Source organism: Trachurus trachurus, assembly GCF_905171665.1.
Source record: "Trachurus trachurus genome assembly, chromosome: 7".
Lineage (NCBI taxonomy): Eukaryota > Metazoa > Chordata > Actinopteri > Carangiformes > Carangidae > Trachurus > Trachurus trachurus.
Genome location: NC_139901.1, coordinates 32,758,842 through 32,764,841, shown reverse-complemented (window position 1 = coordinate 32,764,841; position 6,000 = coordinate 32,758,842). Strand labels below are relative to the sequence as shown.

General features: G+C 42.5%; 1 long non-coding RNA gene across 1 annotated transcript; it reads left to right on the top strand.

Moving 5' to 3' along the window:
• Positions 1–5,196: 5,196 nt before the first annotated feature.
• LOC310988605 lies at positions 5,197–5,983 on the top strand. The gene is made up of 3 exons (XR_014595493.1): positions 5,197–5,604; positions 5,683–5,756; positions 5,836–5,983. It is a non-coding gene; the product is annotated as an uncharacterized lncRNA (long non-coding RNA).
• Positions 5,984–6,000: the final 17 nt, after the last annotated feature.

Sequence of the window (6,000 nt, the reverse complement as noted above, 5' to 3'; positions counted from 1 at the left end):
CAGGTAGGTAGGTACAGTGTAGCGAGAAGCTCATATACATACATAACATAACATAACATACATCACAGCGGCAACAACCGGTCTGGAGAGCTGCTCGGCCGGCCAACCTCCGTCGTCATCCCGGGGGAGAAAACAATCGCTACTTAACTTACCCGCAGGTTTTTAGAGGTTTACCACCAGCTGGTTAAATTATTTTGAGGAGATAAATGTTGGTCTCATTGATGAAATCTAACAACTGTGGCAGTCGCATTAGTTTGTTTGAATGAAAAGTCAAGCTTCATGTGTGTATTGGACAGAAGAGCAGCGCTGCCTCGGGGCTCTGGATGGACAGAAATCACCCAATTTAACGTTACATCAATAAAAAAATGTTTTACAATGAACACATCAGTCTGCATTACATTTTATTATTATTATTTATTTTATTAAGTTATATAATATGGTTAGGGTACACGGCAAAGATACTCCACTACTCTCTTTGGTTACGGTTAGAGGTCAGGGTCTGACGTCAGCTATACCCAAATCTCCGTTTTTCTCTGTTTACGTGCAGTGTGCAAACAGAGTTTTCCAAAAATCTCCACAGTTTTTAAAAAGCATCGTTTTCAGGGGCGAATTCTCCTTTTGTGTCTAAACAGAGGGTCGGTCTCTACCTGTGAGAGGTAATAATGAGTCTTGATGAATGAAATCAAGCAGCACGTGAACGAGACGTTCAGGGAGCCGGTTTCTGAGTGATCCGAGGTGAAGCCTGTCTGCTTCTCTAACGCAGACACACAAGACGATGAGTTTTACAATTAATGGGCATTATGTGTATGTGTGTGTGTGTGTGTGTGTGTCACATCAGTATTCCCTCCCAGCTCTTGTCAACATTTTTCAGAGCTGGCGTGTCATGCAGTTCGTTGGGAGATACAAGGACGTTGTTCACCTCAACTAAAGAAACTGAGGAAAACTTGGCCGTGAATAAATGAGTGTGTGTGTGTGTGTGTGTGTGTGTGTGTGTGTGTGAGCTGAGAGAGCAGCTTAACGCAGACACGGTGAATTTACATACGCATGAATGTGTCATGCACCGTTGTTAAAAATAAATAAAGCCAATATCCCATCACTTACGGCCTGATATGAACCAGCGATCTGTGACGTAACGCGCTGCATCTTTAATCTATCTTTCCTTCATCGGAGCACAACGACGACGATGATGATGATGATGATGATGATGATGATGTGGGCCTTCACCCCAGCCTGAAGGTTGCACCCTGCAGAGATTGGCAGGTTTTATAATGACTTCCTGCTGATCCCCAAATGAACACAGCCACTGTCTGAGGGAGAGCAAGAGGGATTTGTCATGCATGTAAATCGCCAAATGGAGTAATCCAAGTGGAACGGCAAAACCCCCGGTTAGGGAAACATTAGCCTGATGAAATAGCCCAAGAAAAATAGACAGATTCTATATTCTGTCATGAGTAGGTGTTATTAAATATTTGTGCGTAAGAGTTTAATTTAATTTAGCTCTGGAGAAAGAAGGAAAAAAAAAGAAGATGGCATGGAGTCATAAAATATAGATTGTAGGTTTTGCTACTCACACAAGTTTGACAGTGTGTTACTGTCAGGTTTGTCCAATAGGAAATTACGTGTCTTTTACAATTTGTATGTTTTTTAAATCCCCAGTGTGTAACTTATTTGGCTTTTTATTATCAAAAATCAAATATTGCTTTCATAAACCTGCATACAAATGAAAGCTTTCTCGTACCTTAGAATGAGTTGTTACAAGTCGTTACAAATACATAAGTGGGCGACGCACCGAACCGAGGCGGCCATGTTGCATCGTGACCGTAGGTAACCACGGAAACTGAGCGGAGCTGTGGGCTCGGCCTGTTAAAACTGTCACCACTGTGTAGTGTGAGGAAGGACGGAGGCACTGGTGTTGCATTCAGGTGCAGTCAGGCAGACGGCCGTCGGCAAACCAACCGGATGTCATTTTACTCCACCAGAGAAAGACGGTAAAACAATACCACATCACCATGACAACATATTGTCACGCCTGTAGACGCTTGTTTATCCTGTTACATGCAGCGTCTGTTGTCTGTCTGACGTCTGCCCGATTTCACGTGAATGCAACATCAAGAATACGTTCAGATATGCAACCGTACCGCTTGCTTAGAACCCCGGCTGAGGTGTTACCAAAAAAAAAAAAAGGTATCATGTACTGGCCCTATAGTGGAACATCAAAAAACAAACAAGTAGAGTCAAGTCGAGCCAAGTAGTGGAAAAGGGCCGTAGTACAGCTGTTTCACTTAGAAGTGAAAAAAAAGCATTAGAAGCCTTTATTCTTAAACATAACATTGTTGCTCTCATGTCTGTTGGATTCGTCAGAGGTGAATACACCTTCTCCAGAACAATATTCAATCTCAAATGAGATTGAGGTGCAGACTTTCATGTAGTGTACAATTCATATGGTTATATGACAAGATTATCTGAAATAAATCGACATAGAAATTCTCCAATAAATTAGAGCAAGTACAAGTAAAGATGTTTAAGAGCCAGATCATGATATGACCCGGTATGGTTTGTATTTTACTGGAGAAAATAGAAATGTAAGTGTTGTCAGCACAGAGTGGTGGACGGCTGCCCGGCCTCCTTCTGTAGTGGATTAAAGAGATTATCACCTGTCACTGAGAAACTGAGCAAAGGTGAAAGTGGATCGCTTCAGTATACAATAGAATCTGTTTCCCCTTTCTAGATTGATTTATTATCATTCACTCATTATCAGCGTTTTTTTTCTCACCTATTTCCACAGTTTATGCCTGAATCCCTTTGCATTATATCCCTGCATCCTGAAACAGAGCTCACTGTTGAAATGCACAAAAGGCTCTAATCTAATTATGCCACTATGATACACTGCAAAAACTCTACATCTTTCCAAGAATATTTGTCTTATTTCTTGTCAAAATGTCTCATATAGTCAAAACTAATCTCTTTCCACTTAAAATAAGACCCATCGTCATTTTCACTTGTTTCAAACAAATATTCACTTGAAATAAGTAGAAAAATCTGCAAGTTTTTTGTGCTTGTAAATAAGGAAGAAAAACTTGCTCCACTGTCAGATTTTTCTACTTATTTCAAGTGAAAATCTGCTTGAAATAAGTAAAAAGTGTCTAAAAACAAGCTACTTTTTAATGTGATGAGTCTTATTTTAAGTAAAATGAGATTTGTAAGACAAATGTTGGTAAGATATTTGAATTTTTTTGCAGTGTATGTAGTTTTTAGTTGTTTTGTTTTCTGTTGTAAATGAATGAATAAACACAAAAGTATTTGATTTATGGAAAAAAGAAAAGTTAGACCCTCAGCCCTCGGGATCCGACTCTGCTCTAATTTCTAGTCAAAACTAATCTCTTTCCACTTAAAATAAGACTCATCACCTAAAAATTTACTTGTTCTTAGATCATTTTAATTTGTTTCCAACAAATATTCACTTGAAATAAGTAGAAAAATCTGCCAGTGAAAGCAGGTTTTTTGTGCTTGTAATAAGGAAGAAAAACTTGCTCCACTGTCAGATTTTTCTACTTATTTCAAGTGAAAATCTGCTTGAAAGAAGTAAAAAGTGTCTAAAAACAAGCTACTTTTAATATGATGAGTCTTATTTTAAGTAGAATGAAATTTGTTTTGACTAGAAATAAGACAAATATTGGTAAGATATTTGTATTTTTTGCAGTGTATGTAGTTTTCAGTTGTTTTGTTTTCTGTTGTAAATGAATGAATAAACACAAAAGTATTTGATTTATGAAAAAAAAAAAAGAAAAGTTAGACTTCAATCAGCCCTCGGGATTCGACTCTGCCTTGATCATCGATGCATAAAACAACTGAGCTGCAGACGTCCGCTCTGCCGCTCTGTTTTATTTTTTTTTTCATTTTTTGCATTGCATCTTTGTTTACTCAGGTACTGTGGCCGTGGCTGGCGTCCGTCCATACACAGCGACGGCGTCCTCGGCCTCGGTGCCATGTGCCAACCCACTCACATGTCTGCCAAGTCCGCCCACTCCCACTCCACTGCCCCCTTTATCCACCTGCCACTCTGTGTAGCTCATCAAAGAGAGGAAAAAGCCTTATCTTACCCTCTAACACGGTCTACCTAAATGACATGCCCCAAGCCTCGTGTGTGTGTGTGCATGCGCCTTGGCCCAGTTTCTTTTATAACGTTTGTTTGTGTGTATATGTGTGTGTATGTGTGTGTGTGTGTGTGTGTGCCTAAGTGATTGCTCTCCAGTACCTTGTTTCACCGTTCCCTGAAGTAATAGGAAACTTGGAAACAAACGGATGCTGGACTGATTGCCTCTTCGCTGTCCAACAAAATGCTCCAGGGGTAAATAGGGAATTTTTATTTATTTATTTATTTTTATTTTACTTTTTGATGTGTGTAGTAGCCTTGTTTTCTTCTTCGACTTCCAAAAAAACTTTCTCTCTCTTCTCCTCCAAAGTGCCTTCTTCTCTCAGTCGGCCGCGATATTAGTCATGGCTTTTTACTAAGACATCAAAGGGCTGAAAGTGCTGCATCAGACCCACAGGTATAATGACGAGGAGTATACACCTCCGCTGCGACTGCAAATAGCGGCAAAATGTGATGATAATTGCAGCCAATTACTTTCCTGTTGCCCCCCCACCAACCCCGGTGTTTAGCCAGAGAGCTAAATATACGGGGGCCTCCAGCCGGCGCGGAGCGGTGGAGTTATTTCTCTCTTCTTCACTTCACCGCCATCGAAAGCCGCAGCAGGTTCAAACAAACAAAGACGAGGACGACGTCTCGTTAGCTCCACTGCAAAACTGTGGATGTCATTAATCTTTTTAATGTTTTGTCTTTATGTAAAGCACATTGAGTTGCCTTGGTATGAAATGCGCTATATAAATAAAGATGCCTTGCCTTGCCTTGCCTATTAATCTGAGACTACGTTTACACCTGCCCGGCTATTTTCATAAACTGACATTTCACCCTCTCCGTTTACAAAAAAAACTGTGTGCACACCAGTCCGTTTTCAGAAAAGTTTTCGTTTACATTAACCCATGTAGCCTATATATACCGTCAAGAGCCAAACCTGTAGGTGGCAGTGTAGCGAGAAGCTCAAGCCCACGTTAGAATCCTGCACATGATCCCGCATAGCAACAAAAACAACGTCACTTGCCTTCCTTGTGTGTAAATGTGACCGGGTGAGTCATCTCCCTCCTGGTCACTGCATGGCGCTGTTGTCAGCCTGGCGCAGGTTAATGGGGGGACGGCACTGTTAGGTGATTAAAACAGCTGTGTTGGTCGACATTTTCCCTCTCTGCTTCTGCTGTGCGGTGCGTCCGGTGAGCTGGCCGGCGTGCTTGTTTGTGTCCTCCCGTCGTACCATTAAGGTAGGAATTCTGCGTATTTGCTGGTTTGTGTTTGCTGTTATTGGGCCTGAGGCCTCATCCCTTTGCTCCGTTGCAGTGTTGGAGCAACGGCGAGCTGGTGGAGCGACGCTGTGTGTGTGATTGGGACAGGTGTGTTTGGTCGCTGTTCTCCCTCTCTGCCTCTGCTGTGCGGCGCGTTCGGTGAGCGGGCTGGCGTGCATGCCCGAGTCTCCCCGTCATATCACTAAGGTAAGCATGCCGTGTTAGTTATTGTTTGGTGTTTTACTTTTATTGGCCCTGGGGCTTCATCCTCCCGCTCCGTTGCAGTGCTCGGAGCGGCGGTGAGCCGGAGGGAGCGGGCGGTTCTGGTGGGCGCGTGTTGGGTGCAGTAGAGCTCAGAGGTAGGCTGCTCTAATTGTCTGCTGTTGCAGTTTTACATCATTGCGCTAGTTGTGACACTGTCTCTCTCTTGCTTTACAGCGGGGCGCTGTAACCAGCGGCCCCCACTCTCCTAGTTCTGCACACTATCCTGCGTCCTGGTGTGTTCCGGTCATCGGCCACCATGATGTTTGCTGCTGTTTTGTTTGGCTCGATTACATGGTTTTGATTAAATGATTGTTGTTGCCGACGATAGTGACCTCGGAG